Genomic DNA, 15,966 nt, shown 5'->3' with positions numbered 1-15,966 from the left:
AGCTTTTTTTGCTATTTACAACATTTTAGAACCTCTGACTTCCTTTGAAAATATACAGCAAATTCTTGCCTAAACTCTCTGTAAGAATTCCTCCCTCTCATTGTGTTTTGGAGTTAAGCACCTTGTATGACGTGATGGCTACATGGATTGTCAGGAAGTACGTTTCTCGATGGCAATTCGAGTGAGCATGTGCTCTACGTACTGCAACGGGCTCTGTGAGGACATCTGTCACCCGCGGCTCCTCTTTGCGCGCACGTTAAGAGTGGTTAGCCCCAATCCTTGGGGGGACGGAGCATCACTCGGCGAGTTTCATGCTGAGTGAATGGCCCCCACCTATGGGGACAGCGCAGCGACTCCCGGAACAGCGGCCTGCCACTCCTCATGCATAATTGGATCTAGGAGCCCCCACCCTCGGAGAGGTGTGGCTTACAGTGGAAACCCCCAAAAAAATAAGAAAATGATAACGTGTTTTGCCTCGTTTCCCGCGGAGCACGGGAGGATTGAGTTGATGTTATTGTCTTCCCGGATCTACAGGGCAATGATCCGGAGCCCCTTGCGGCTTGTGAGGTAATTCTCACTGTGCACAGTACCTGTGATACTAACGGCTCATCCAGTCACGTTTCATATTATGTGGAGGTGTTTCAACTGTTGCTTGCAGCGTGGCTGCTGTGGGGCAAGGGGACTGAATTGGGGATTAAAGAGCGGCGTGTGCTATGTGCGCAGATTGACAAGCTGTTGTAACATTTTCACATGGAATGCTTGCTTACCTCCTCTCTGCTTCTATAACGGTTTACTGGCTTATTACTTAATCTACGTGTAGTGTCAGAATTCCCTGTTCTCCCATCTTCATGCCGGCACGGCTTATCCACTTTTTGGATGTAGCATAGTATCCTGATGTCTGCACAGTTTGTAAGACCCTGCAGTGGTTCTACCACGTCATGCAGTTGGATGTAAATGGAAGAGTGGGAGGACTGTTTAGATCTGTTAGCCTCCTGTTTGGACTGCCAGTGAGCCAGCATTGGACACTCACTCTATGACAACCAGCATGCACCCAGCATGGTTCTCTGGTGTCCATCTGGGGTTTATTATTACAGTGCATGATTCCAGATGACCTGGGGCAAGTTGGTTCGTGATATGTATCTACAGTTAATTGATCTGAGAGGTTTTGGAGGTCGGGCTACATTGTCAACTCTCTCCATTGGTGGCCAACTGACTATGTAGGCTGCAGTTGGTACTTGAATACATTTCTGATTTATGTCATTGTGTACCCTTACTACTATGTGGCCTGCACTCTTCGTGGAAATACAATGGAACTGGATTGCAAGTGAAAGGTTCCAGTGAATAGCTGTGATATGGCCCATCTTCGATATAGCAGTGTCCAAGATTAATACAGAGTGCTCAACATGCTGCCTGCGCTTTAGATGAAGGAACATTACATCATATGAACCTACAAGTCTTAATATGCTCCATGTTGTTGGTTTGGATTTCTGAACTGGTTTACATGACCACGTATGCATGGAGTAATTGACAGTCAGGTGGTTTGGTGGGTTATACATATATATTGGCTCACCTACTAGGTCCAAAGATCGACTGGGTGTCAGGCTTCATTAATAGTATAGGCAGCTTGACTACAGCACTGACAGTCAAATGGTGATTAGTGTTCCTTCATTTCATTCGGGAATACCCTGTGATAAGATGTTTCGCTTCACTGGCTGATTTATTGAATCAGAGGTCATTCATCGTGGCTCCTTCTATTTCCCTCACTGTTACGGATGTGACGTTCAATATCTGATATTTAAGTCTCATTAAATGGGGGTTCGGGGAGTATATAGGTAACATGCCACTCATTCTAATGTGTAGGAAGCTCCTGTATACCTTATGTCCAGACTACCTGTGATAACACGGGTCACAATGTATGGGTCTTCATTTTATGCCAATTGGGACAGCAAGAAAACCAGGCAGATATTGCGCTTGATTTGACTATTCTTGGAACTGTGGGTCTGGGGTTAATTACCTGGAACGGTACTGAATTAAGAATAGGGCCATACAGGCCTATTGTTTCCTCATGGGATTGCTTGATTGTTGTTGTGGACTGGTCTGAGGCTGACCCTTCTCAGATAGACTGGAAATGGCTTGGTTGTGGGAGTCATTGTAGGGTACAACATGCTTTTGATAGACATCCTAATTTAAATGTTCATTTGATCTTTGGGTTCATTATATGCATTCTCTGATCAGTGATGCATTGTTTAGTTTGGCCATCATTAATTATTAGCGGTTTTTGCCTTCCTTTTTTTGTTTTTTTTTGTTTGGTTTGACATGTGGGGGTCATCTCTAGACTGGTCCACTTTTGTCATGATGTATTTATGTTTATTAGCAGAACAATGCACTGTATGTTTTCTCCAATTGCTTTCCTTGCATTGGTTGTTGAATTCTTGATAAATTGTCAAATACATGATAGATGGTTGAGTGTGGGGGAGGGTTCACTTTGTTTCTGTGAGGGATTGCAACAAATGATTTGGATATGGGATATTACTTTGGTTGTCTACTATTTGTAGATTGTTTGAGGGCCTTTCACGATTGGTCTTGTGCGGTATATTAGTTGTAATTAATTTTCATGTTTGATATCCTTTTGCAGATTACCTAAGTTTGAAATGGTTCAGTGGTTGGGGTTGATAATGTATTTGTGCTTTTCAGCAGTTTCTGTTTCTCAGGAACATAATATAATGTTTGTGTTGGGCTTCATAATGGTGTGATGGATTGGCTGGAGCCATCATATGTGATATTCAAGGTGGCTTGTTGGGAGTTTTTGTGGGATGCTTGCTTTTGTAACATGCCTTGGCCTGGTTGTCTTGGTGTTAATGAATGCTATGTGTCATGGTGATATGATTTTGTGATTGTTCTAGGAATTATATGGAACAACCGATGTCTAATTGACGTGTCTGGAGATGGGTGTGCTTTCGTGTGGTGGATTTGCATTATTATAGAAGGTGAATTTCTTGGATTAGAATTGGTTGGTGGGAGGTGGCTGGGAAGGTATGGGTTGGATATGATTTTGATTTTGTGTACTTGGGTGCAGTTGGATGCTTAGTCTGTGAGTGTGTTTTATGTAGGATAAGTGTGGTAGTGATGGATAATATGTCACAATGCAGGGGTTTCTGATTTTAAGTTTATTGATATGACTTATGGGGAAGGTAAGGGGGGGGTTTCCTGTTGTATTTTTGAGGTTGAAGAATTGTGGAATTTGTGGATCAATGGTTAAGAAGTTGTTAGTTGATTGGTCTTACACTTTATGGTGATAGGTTCTGCGGCTTTGATTTAATTATTTTGGAGTACACTTAGTTTGTTACGGCTTAAAGTAGGGTAGGATATTTAGTCATAGGTTGTAGAATTTGGCCTAGGATGCCTGGTAGGTATAGTTCTGAATAAATAGGTATTGGTGTGTATATATTTTTACTTATTATAAGCCTGATGGTGGTTGGGCTTCTGGTACTGGTAGATATGTGTGTTTTGTGTGTCTTTTATGTGTTTTGGGGTGGGGCTTTCTTTCTTTATCACAAATTTTCTTTTTGACTTTTTCTGTTATTAGGTTGGAGGATTTAATTTCTTTTCCGCGGATAGGTTTTGTGACACAAGTTTGTGTCAATAGATGGGATGGTAATTATGTGAAATGCAGATGATTCTAGTGGTGAGTTATTGATCCTTTAATCTTTGTTTCATGGAATGTTAGGGGTATTGGATGTGTGTTTAAAAGGAGGACGTTTTTGGCACGATATGGAGTAAAGGTGATATTGTGTTTCTTCAGGAGACTCATTTGAATGAGAAGATTGGGGATTATTTGACTACTCAAAATTACCCACAGGCGGTACCGAACTATTATGATACTAAGTCTAGGGGGGTTAGTATTTTATTTAGGAGGGGATTGTCTTTCAAGATTGAGAAAACAGTAAAAGATCAAGAAGGTCGTATTGTTCTGATTGATATTTTACATAATGGGAAGAAACTTACTGTGGGGACAGTATATGCTCCATGTACCCCGGATATAGGTTTTTTCAGGAAGTTGGATGATCTTTTGGGGGAGATGGAGGGAGGGCGATTATTTTAGGTGGAGATTTTAACTTAGTGATAGATAGTGATGTGGACAGAAAGTCTAATTGTAGATATAATAGTGGGAAATTAAGTGCAGAATTGAAACAGTTTGCTTTTAGGTATAATCTGGTTGATATTTGGAGGGTTCATCATTTAAGAGATTGGGAATATTCATTTTATTCGCCAGTCCATAATTCATACTCTCGGATTGATTTTTTTTGGATTAGTGATAGAATAGTTGGTTAGACGTTTAGTTCAAGTATTGGGTAGAGGTGTATTTCTGATCATGCACTCATAGATTTGAAAATCAATTTGCATGGTTTTCATAAAAAGAATATTAGATGGAGAATTAAAGCTAATTCACTTAATGACCCTCTAATTAATGTGGGATTGGATGAATTTATTCAAAAATACTTTGAGGAAAATAATGGATCTGCTGACATTAAGATTGTGTGGGATTGCTTTAAAGCGGTTTTACAAGGTGAATTGATTTGTAAAATTTACCATGTTAAAAAGAAAAATAAAGTAAGGATGAAAAGTTAGAGAAGGAGATTGTGGATTTGCAAAGGGATTGTGCACAAGTGAAGGTTTGCATGAAACAAATTGAATAAATTGGAAGAGGAGTTAAAGATGCTTTTGCATTCACAAGCAGGGAAGAGTTTATTTTATACGAAGCAGCGCTTTTGGGAATTTGGGGACAAAAATGGTAGTCTTCTGGCAAATAAACTTAATGGTCTGATGGTGGACAAGTGTATTCCATCTATTGAAAATGATAGGGGTGAGGTATTTCATAGGACTGAAGATATTTGTGAAGAGTTTAGATTGTTTTATGAAGAGTTGTATAAGGAACAATTACATCCTACTGAAACGGACTTGCAGTCTTTTTTTGATAAAGGTCACCTTTTACGACTTAGAGATGACAAAAAATGGATTCTGGAGTCTGCGATTGATGTGGCTGAGGTTTCTGCTGCAATTGAAAGACGGAAAATCACCAGGGCCGGATGGGATTATTTCGGAATTTTATTAAAAAGTTGTTGAGCAAATATCGCCTATTTTATGTGTACTTTTTAATGAATTTTTGAAGTCAGGAAGGGTATGCGATTCAATGACAGATGCAATGATTACTGTCATTCCTAAACCTGATCGAGATCACAGGAAGTGCAGTAATTATAGACCTATTTCGCTGTTGAATGTGGATTTCAAGATATTTGCAAAAATTTGGGCAAATAGGCTTATGGTTAATATGGGTGATCTAGTGGATGAGTCTCAAGTGGGTTTTATCCCAGGCAGATATGGATATGATAATATCAGGATTGTTTTAGATGTCATTGGAATACATCATAATAAAAAATCGAGAGGGATAATTGGGTTTTTTGATGCGGAGAAAGCGTTTGATCTAGTTAATTGGAGGTTTTTGGAATGCACTTTATTAAAAATGGGTTTTGGACCAACCTTTATGACAATGATTAAGTGTATCCATTATGAGGTTAAAGCAAGGGTGACTATAAATGGTTTAATATCGGAGTCTTTCTCTTTGTCCAAGGGCACGAGGCAAGGGTGCCTTTTATCGCCTTTTTTTTTTTGATTTAGCACTTGAGCCTTTGGCCGCTCATGTTAGGAAATGTGGAGAAATTAAAGGTTTGTGTGTTGGAGGTGTGGAAGTTAAGGTATTGTCTCATGCAGATGATATGCTGGTCCTGTTGTCTAATCCTGAACAATGTGGATTGGTTCTGAAACAGATGTTTGAAGAAGTGGGTGAGATTTCGGGCCATAAAATAAACTGGGATAAGACTGAGATATTCCTGTTGTCTAATGAGTGTAGTAGGGATATTTTGAAGGTATGGAAATGCAAATGGTCCCCTGAGTATGTTAAATATCTTGGTGTGTATATTATTGGTGATTTGAGGAAAATAATGCAATATATTATATTGATAAATTAGTGGATAAAATTATATATCCAATAAGACGATGGGAAAGACTTCATTTATCATTATGGGCAAATATAAATGCGATAAAGATGATTTTATTACCAAACGTGTTATATATAATCCAGTCAATTCCGTTATTGATTTCCAAAAAACAGATTATGCAAATTGAAAAGGTCTTTCAATGTTTCTTGTTGGGGTTGGGTAAGAAGCCGCAGATCCCTAGATTTATGCTGATGCAAAGTGTGGATGAAGGAGGTTTTGGATGTCCTGACTTATAGAAGTACTGTAAGGCGTTCCTGCTCAGGAATTGTACTTATTATTATACAAATGATGACTTTGCAGGTGCTATATGGCTACGCATGGAGAGAGGGGTTTGCAATCCGTATTGCTTAAATAGCCTTTATACCATGGGCAATATGTCGATTAATAAATTAAAGTTGAAGTCTATATTGAAAACAAAGAAGACCCGAGCTCCCTGATTCGTCTTAGGAAAAGGATGATTAGCAATTCATTGGGAATCAAACCCGCACTGTGTCAATTGCTTACAGGACAGGAATATTTTGTGCGTACATATATGACCTTTATGCAATTGGAAGATAAACATGTTGCAGCGTGGGATAAATTGAGAATGGTGTGGTTGGATGATCTAAATATGTATTTTACGGACAGAGAATGAAGGATATTCTTAGGGTGAATGCCAATATGGGTACGGATTTGAACTTGCGTCTGATTAGACAGAATGTGGTGGGTAAGGTGTACTGGACACCAGTTAACATGTATAAAATGGGGTTACAAACTGATAATCTATGTTGGGGATGTGGAAATGATGTTGGTACCTTTATGCATCTTCTATGGGATTACTCTAGAGTTCGGACTTTCTGGACTGATGTGATTGATAGAATTGATTAAATTTTGGATGTAGCTTTACAGAGATCGGGTGGGAACATTATCTTATATCTACTTGGAGGTAAGTGTAGGCGTTCTTTGAAATATAGTGGTTGGATAAATAAGGTTTTATTGGTGGCCATAAAACTGATCCTTCGAGTTTGAAAAACTAGGAAGAAGCCTACAGTTGAAAATTGGTTAGTTGATCTGCGCACCTTATCAAATTTTGAAAAGTTCTCATTTAGAGTGAAAGACAAGGAGGAGGTGTACAAACTGTTTTGGGGTCCATTCAATGCCTTGTATGATTGACTATATAGGCTGCGGATTACTATGAGGAGTGGGTAGAAATGGTGTAGTGGGAAAAGGAAGAGGAAAGGAAAAGAGATGGGGAAGAAGAAAAGAGGGGAAAGATATATATTTTTTTCTCACTATCATACTTTTTGGGGGATTTGGTTTGGTGTCTGTGTGTTGTTGGTGTTTGTGTGTATGTTCTATGTTACATGTTTTTATTGACTTGTATTTTGCTCTTTTATTGTTTACAAAAATTAATATTTTCTTAGTATGTCAGAGGGATCATTTGATTATGCTGTTTGTTTATTAATATGTTCTTTAATTGAATAATTTTGATTTGTGTTCTCTGGTTCACTATTCCTCTCTGTATTTTATTCTTCTGTGATTTAATGTAATGACATACTAATAAAGAGATTTAAAAAATAAAAATAAAAAAATAAAAAAAATATACTACAACTAACCAATTCACTTTGTATAGTAAGTCTCAAGGTAAGTACCCTGTGTTGAATGAACCAGTGTTACGAACAAAACACGTTACCGGGAATATGATTGCGATCACTTTTTAAAAAAAAAATTATTTTAAACTTTTATTTATTGGCAGAAAGCTAGGACAGGTACAGCGCATTATACACAGAGCAAACACAAAACCACAATATTGCACTTAGGCATTGCATCATGCATCAACGCAAGCAGCTCAGAGTGGGGAAAGGGGGGGAGTGGTAACACGAGGGATCATAAAGTGTTCAGTACTTATGGGGGGTCGGGCTTGTCTGGCGTGGGTGTGGAGTTCACCTCACTCCCGTCTCTGCTGTTTAGATAACTGCAGATTTCAGTCCACACATTTTTGGGGCGCAATGGCATGGGTAGTGATGCAATATACTCTTCCTCACACATTTGTACCCAAGTAAGGGCTTGCAGCCACATCTCCAGAGTGGGGGGGGGGAGCGGCGCTTCCAGTATTGCAATATATATCTTTTAGCCACAATAGTACTAGTGGCGCTTCCAGTATTGCAATATACATCTTTTAGCCACAATAGTACTCACATTTAAAAATCTTGAATTTTTTTTAAAACTCTCTCCAGCCCAGATTCCGAACAACAAGGCCAGCTGGTCAAGGTCCACCAGGGACCCAACTATCTCTGAGAGTGCTTCTGTCACTTCTCTCTAGAACCCACCCAGCGCAACACAGGACCAAAACATATGTAAATGATCTGCTTCCTCAGATTTGCATATCAGGCATGTGTGGGTCGGGGTATGTGTGAATTTTGCAACTCTGAGCGGTGTGTAATAGAGTCTGTTGAGGAATTTGTATTGAATGTAACGGAATCTAGCGCTAAGGGAGACTTTGCGCGTGTGCGCACCCATTTTGTGCCATAACTCATTGGTGATTTCCATGTCTAGCTCCCTGGCCCAAGCTTCCCGTGACTTGGGAGATGTATCCCCTACTTTGTCCAGCTGCATTTTGTACAGAGAGGATATTATGCCCCTGCCTCCTGCAAAGTTAGATATGTATTGGAGTTCTGGTGAGTCTGGGGGTTCGTCTAGGTAGGAGGGCCACATTTCGCAGACCGCCGCTCTCAGCCTGAAGTATTGTAGTAGCTCGAGCAGTGAGTTGGAGTCTTCAGGCTGCCATGTTTGAGGGGTAATAAATTTGCCATCAGATTACAGATCAGTTAGTGCTTGATAGCCCAGGTTTTCCCAGTGCCGCAGGAAGTGCTGGTCATGTGTGGGGGAGAGGCCAGGGAATTGCCATATAGGGAGCCATTTATAGTATGGGCGATGTTCATGGTTCGAATCCAGAATGCTATTCCACGCTCTAATCGTAGCAGCCACAGGGTCCGCAGGGACATCTGTCTGGAACGTACGGTGTAGCAGCAAATTCATAATGTTGTTCCCAACACCAGCCAGTTTCTCCAATTTGACGTGAGGAGGCGGGCTCAAGTGTGCGTACCAGTGTGATTGCGATCACTTTTTGACAGTTCGGTCTACTAAATAAACGCGTATCCGTGACATGAAATGCTACCGGGGCAAAAACACACTTAGCACCCGAGATGCCCAGAGGGAGTTGGAGGCAAAAATCACAGGCAATATTTTGGTTAGGCAGGCAGAATCAAGAAACACTCATGGACAGGAGTTCAAAAGTCAAAGGGCCGGAGCCAGGGTCGAAAGACACCGGGGTCTGTTGCCGAAGATCACACAGTCAGACAGTTCACGATTCAACGTAGCCAAAAGTACTTCGATATTGTCAATGTTCGGAAGCAAAAGTTATAAGAAGGAGGGAAGACAAGGGCAAGCCTTGGAAATGAAGAAAAGGGATTCACCCAGTTTCCTCAAGTAGAACACAGTACCTTGTTCCAATGGTGCAGCTGGTGCCCTGGGAGTTGTTCCTGTTGGTTTCCCACAGACCCACGATTCCTGGAGCTTTGTTGTGAAGGAGGACGTCTGAAGGGGGTCTGCACCACACAGGGATGAAGCCGGCAGCAGCGACGAGGAATAAAAGGTGCGCTCCTTAAAAACAGGAGAGGCTCTTCAGGTGGCTATCCGGACCACTACAGCAACGTGCAGCGATTTCGACCAAGGAAGAGGATCCTCTAGCTGCGGAAGATGAGCTGGTTATCCCCACCAAGCCCATTGACTTCTAGCCCAAGAGACCTGCCTTTTATGCGGAAAACCCCCATTCACACAGCCTAGCTGTCAATCACCCAGCAGGGGGGTTGCCCAGCCCAGACAACTACCCTGGTGAATCATGACAAAGTGCGACTTGGGCTTCCTAGGATACCCTGTGCAGTGGGTGACTACACCCCTCCCTCACATTCAGCCCACCTAGACACCCAGGTGCCTTGAGGAGGGCTTCTGAGCAGAAGCCTGCCAAAAGACAGTGAACAAAGAAGGCAAACCTAGTTTGCCGCGCAAAGTAAAACACAAGAAGGACTTTAACAAAAAGAAATGGTGAATAAACCCAACCGGAGCCAAAAGAAAGACGATATGGTCAAGCAGGTTTATGTTCGAGGCTAATATAATAGCCAAGAACAGTACCACGTTTATCTAATATAATCGCGGTAGAAAAGTTAGGGTAGATACTACTGCCACCAGCCAAGTCTAAATGTTAAAAGAGCTAAACAATGCTCTAGGAGGTACAGATAAAAAGGGATACAAGTTAACCCTTTCCAGTACTCCATGGAAGATGGGGTGTACTGGATCTGTGGTAGATTGACTAAGTAAAGTTAATGGTAACTTTACCCTTTTCTGGGGGACGGTAGTCGCCTCAGAAATGGAGTCAAGGGAAGTGTCAAAGACAACCCTGTGTCACGGCACTGAAGGTGCTGTGTGACACACAAAAAGAAGAGGGCTACTGAAGTGGTGTACTTCAGAGTCCACAATCACAAAAACAGATGGAAACACATAGCACAACACAGGTAAGAGGGGGGGAGCTCTCACTCTTACCAAGTGGAAAAAAAATAAACTCCAGAAGTCCAGCAAAGTTGCTGGGGGACTCACTAGGTGAGGGAAATTAGCCATAGATGAGAATTCTCCCTAACACACACGATGCTCATGTGATTTATAAATGTATTTACGTATATGACCACTGTCAATATGATCATGAACGGGACACATGTTGGTAGATGGGTAAATGTAAGTTTCTTTTTCTTTTACTTTTCTGGTTTGTCTTCAAAATCAATAAAAATGTTTTACCAAAAATCTGGTACTGACATTTCTGATGGCAGCTCCCTTTAAGCCTATGCACTCTTGTCCCTTACCGCTTCTCTCTTGGAAAACAGCCTTTTTGGTGGCTATTCCATCTGCTGGGCGGGTGAGTGAACTACAGACCTTATGCTGTAAGCCACCTTTCCTGCGTTTTTTCCGGGAGAAAGTCTCACTCAGGGTAAGGCCTGGGTTCCTCCCTTGGTTGTCTCAGAATTTCACCTGTCTCAATCCATCGATCTTCCAGTCTTCTACCCTTCTGCGCACCCTTCTAAGCAGGAGGAACGGTTACATCGCCTAGACCCCAAAAGGGCGTTGATTTATTATATTGGACAGCTGATTTCAGGAGAGCTGACCAGCTCTTCGTGGCCTTTTCCTCGGCCCGTAAGGGCTTACCCATAACTAAGCAGAATTTATCCCACTGGATAATGTTCTGTATAGAGGAAGGCTACAAGTCTGCTGGAAAAGAATAACCAGCAGGCATCACGGCCTATTCGACAAGGGGAGTCTCAGCATCAACAGCATTGCAGAGGGAAATCCCTGTCGCAGAGATTTGTCGTGCTGCGACATGGTCATCCCTTTATACTTTTGCTAAGCACTATAGTCTGGATGTGGCTCGTATAGCTGATGCGTGGTTTGGCAGGGCAATGCTGCAAAATGTCTTAGTATAACTTTCTGACCGCCTCCTTCATCTACAGCTTTGGGAGTCTATCAGATGAGGAATCTGCAGGATAAAGGCAATTAATTGATGGAGAAATTACTTATCGTAATGTTCTTTCTATGGATTCTTCTGCCGCAGATTCCTCATCTCCTTTCCCATCCAGCCCGCTCAGAAAGTTGGTGGTTGGCGCGCATCTTCTCTTTCACGTTGACTTTGTGATGGTCCTCTGTGTCTGTTTTCTGTCTTCCTGCCACTGAAAAAGATTTTCTAACACCACTTGTAGTGTTGTTGCAATTTTTCCTCCTTCGGAGGCCTATACTTATTTCATTTTTAAGGGCTCATTAGCCCATTTGCTCTCTCTGTTTCCCTATTTAGCGTGGTGTGCTGGGGGAAAAAGGGGGAAACTGAGGTGTGGGGCGTAGTGACGAGGTATATACTTATATTACCCCTAACATCTCGTCCGGAGCCAACGACCAGATGCCAAGCAAGACGGATCGACGGTCGACAGCCGGGTCGAGGTCCACTACGTCCCCTGTCGAAAATGTTTCAAAGCAGCATAGCAGGAGGGAATATCAGATGAGGAATCTGCGGGAGAAGAATCCATAGAAAGAACATTACGGTAAGTAATTTCTCTGTTGAGCCTGTACAAGTAAAAGCAACAAATATTGAATATCGAACTTGATAAAAGGGGCTGCTGAGACCGCAGAAATAAGCCTTGTGAATATTGAATAACAAATTTGATGAAAGGAGCTACTGAGACCGCATAAGTAAGCCATATGAATATTGAATACTGAACTTATGAAAGGAGCTGCTGAGCACATATACGTAAAATGTGCATCTATTCAATACTGCATTGTTTGAAAGACTTAATTCGAGCCCAGACAACGTAAAGTTATATATCTTGAATAATGAATAACAGGAAAGCATGGTGAGAGTGAAACCACGTGAATGCTGTAATGCTGGATACATTTGACAAGAAAGTTGGTACTTGAACAAAACTACAAAGTGTTAATAACGATAAGAGCAGTTTGGGGAAATCAAGTGTCCCATGATTAGAAAACACTTTGAAAGGCCTATGTAAATTCTATAAGGAAATTAAAGCATTGTCTTGTGAACTATTAAGCATCAGCTTTGGGAAACCTATGGTTGCGTGACCTGTGACAGGTGGACCGTGCGGTCTGACAACTGCGCCTAGACCAAAAACCACAAAAGGTTGAAAAGCAGCGAAGATGTGAATCATTCGTGAAGTTAATCAAAGGAAGGGTCAGGTAGATCCATGATCGTTTGCGAACTGGTAAGAGGAAGAAACAAGTAAGCTATTGAAGGTAAATCTTGGGGAAGGGAACCCTGAACACAATACTTGGAGAATATTCATCTTGGGGAAGGGAATCCCAAGATCACATTGTTGTGTGAACTTTGTTACATTTGAAACTTGGGGAAGGGAAACCCAAGACTGGAAAGTGATGTGAATTGTAATATTTGTGAACCTACAGAAGGTAACGTCAGAACTTGATCAGTCCTTAGTTCCACAAGACTACACTGGAACTATATTGATCTTGAGACAGAGATCTTTAGAAGAACTTAAAATTGCCAATCATTGAACATTTACTTTGGAACACTTATATTTGAGTGAGGGCATTTCACCACTAGTTTTGTTGTAGATGTGAGAACAAGCATAGGTTTTTGAGACAGATAGACTTTTTGATTTTTTACTTATAGACACTGACTTTCCTTAGATGTCTTTAGGCAGGGAAATCCCACCATAACATAGGGTTAGTTAGGCATTACACCATCCTGAATATTAATAAAGCTTTGTTTGAATATATCTCTGTCCTCTGTGTCATCTCTCTTGATACCATGCCTGTCTCACAACACCAACTTTATATGTTATATGTTGTGTTCTAGGGGTAATTCTCTTACTAGCAAGGCCCTGCATTCTGGAATCAGCAGGGGAGAGCCACCACTTGTATGTCCTGTATGGTCATTAGACCTCTGGCCAGATATACCTCCTCGCCCCAAATCTACATTGTCAACCAAAGACGCTATTATTATTGCAGTAGCCATTGGGGAGGCTGTTAGAATAGCTCTTGAGCGACATCCTACACCATCTTTCACGCCATCAAATGAAACATACACTTGTCTACAACCATTTTCAGGAGAGCGCCCTGTTCCAAAAGGTGAAGAGGCCTATGAGCTATGGGCTGATCTCAGCCAACTTATGCTGCAAGACTGGAAGGTGTCAATCATGAGAAGAGACAGCGAGTAGTGGAAGCATTGAGGGACTTGGCTTTGTAAACGGTACAGTCCATCTGCGTGTTGCGCCCTCATCCTACCTCGCAGTAAGTGATGGCAGCTTTGAAAGGTGCTTTTGGAACCACCAAACCTTGTGATGGCTTGATGATGAAGTTCCATGCCACCACTCGACGTTCAGGAGAGAAACCGGCTGATTATGTGGTGAGGATTGAACAAACTCTGCGCTGGCTCCCCAGAAAGGAGGAGTGGAGACATCCAAATTAAATTGCTGTCGTTTGAAGCAAGTACTAAGAGGGACTAAGGAAGCAGCGATTCTGCTATTACAATTGAGACTGCATGAGAAGTTGGATAACCCCTTTTCTTTGAAGAAATGCTGAGGTCCATTAGTGCAGTAAACAAGGTTTTCCAGTACAAGGCCGGACCACAGCCACCGCTCAGCAAAGGCAGATAAAAGAGCTACAGCAGTTGGTCAATATGCTCCAATTAGAACTGTCTTCCAGGGAAAATTCATTACCCAATTTGGACCGAGGGAGAGGTGCCTTTATGCCATGTGTGAGCGAGAGCATCAAGCTTACCGACGAGCACAAGAATCTCTAGAATTTCCCACCCGAACTTCTGCACCATTACCACCGTGGAGATTTTGACACCGATGTGGAGCTGATGATCATTCAACTCGTCTGTGCGAAAGAGATCCAAATTATGCACATGTAGCTGCCCGTATTGATGCTCTCAAATCTACTCCTGCGATGGCTATGTCAGCAAACGCTCAGGAAATTCTAGAGGAGCAGCAGCTAGAACCCCAACAGCCAGAATAAGCTCCACCGAGACCAGTACATACAACTCAACGGTGACCCAGCACCATCAATTCTATTGGAAAAACAGTCTAAGGGTCTCATTACAAGGATGGTGGTGGACCAAGGTGCTATTAGCACCTTGGTCCATGCCGGTAAAATACCGGCACCGCCTTGGTGGAAAGGGGAATTACCACCCTATTCCAAGGTTGGTGGGGCGGTAATTCCCCCTTCCCCCATTGCCCTTTCCCATTCCCATTTTTGCCCCATAGGGCATAATGGGAATGGGGAAGGTGCTAATTACGGCATCGCAAATTGCGGTGCCGTAATTAGCTTCCTGGTCCCTTTGCGGGTTGGTTTTTAACGCCTGCAAAAAGCAGGCGTCAAATTCTCCAACCCGCAAAGGGACCTCGTAGTAAGGCGGTAAGGGTTTACCGGTACCGGTAAAATACCGGTAAACCCTTACCACCTACCGTGTAATGAGGCCCTAAGGCTCAGGCAAATTCAACATTTGATCATTTCTGCAGGTCCATGAGCTCTGTAACAACAAGGCCAAGCTGCTGGTGAACTGTTGTAGGCTGAAAACCCAAAAGCATACAAACCATGGCCTCTTATGACTGTCCTAGTCGGCCTAGAGGGCCGTAGAAGTACAGCCCTATTGGATAGTACCTCCCAGGTCACCATAGTGTACTAACCTTACTATGCAAGAAAATGAAACATCAACCCCTGGAACCCTTAGAAGGGCTACATTTGATGGGAGTAAGAGATGCCGCCTGCAGATACGTTGTGTATCTCAGTGTGAATATCTGACAAAAGAAGTGGCTGGAGTGAACACCACATGGAAAACAATGGCATTGGTGTGCACCACGAGAAACCAAAATCCCAAAGTACCGCTGGTCATGGGCACTGTGAAAAATTATAAGTTACTCACCGTAGTGACTAATGTACTCCTAGTCCATAGTCCGGACGGGGGACGGAACCTTTTTCACCAGAAAAATTATCTTTCCCTTTAAATTTAGATGCGCGTGGGGGCGTGGCCCTGGGAGCATGCGCTCCCCTGACTCTGCCCTCTGACGCCACTCCTCAGTCCCCTTTGATGCGTTGACAATATTAACATTGCCTAATAACGGGGGCGTGGCTAAGCAGCTATGAAGTAAGGAGGCTTCTCAGTGAGCTCCTGCGTGATCCAGCATAATACATCAATAATTACTGCACTGCCAGGCTGATTACACTTTACGTGTAATAGAGATCTGCCTAAAAACTTGAGGGACGTGCTCACCAGCTGCGGTGAACTTATACTCTGCGAGACGACAGAACGAAGCCTTGCGGGTGTCGCTTGTATCCTGACGGAAGAGGAGCGAAAATGGTG

Source organism: Ambystoma mexicanum, chromosome 10 (assembly GCF_040938575.1).
Source record: "Ambystoma mexicanum isolate Mex_15411 chromosome 10, UKY_AmexF1_1, whole genome shotgun sequence".
Classification (NCBI taxonomy): domain Eukaryota; kingdom Metazoa; phylum Chordata; class Amphibia; order Caudata; family Ambystomatidae; genus Ambystoma; species Ambystoma mexicanum.
The sequence above is the reverse complement of the archived record's forward strand: the minus strand, read 5'-3'. Positions refer to the sequence as shown.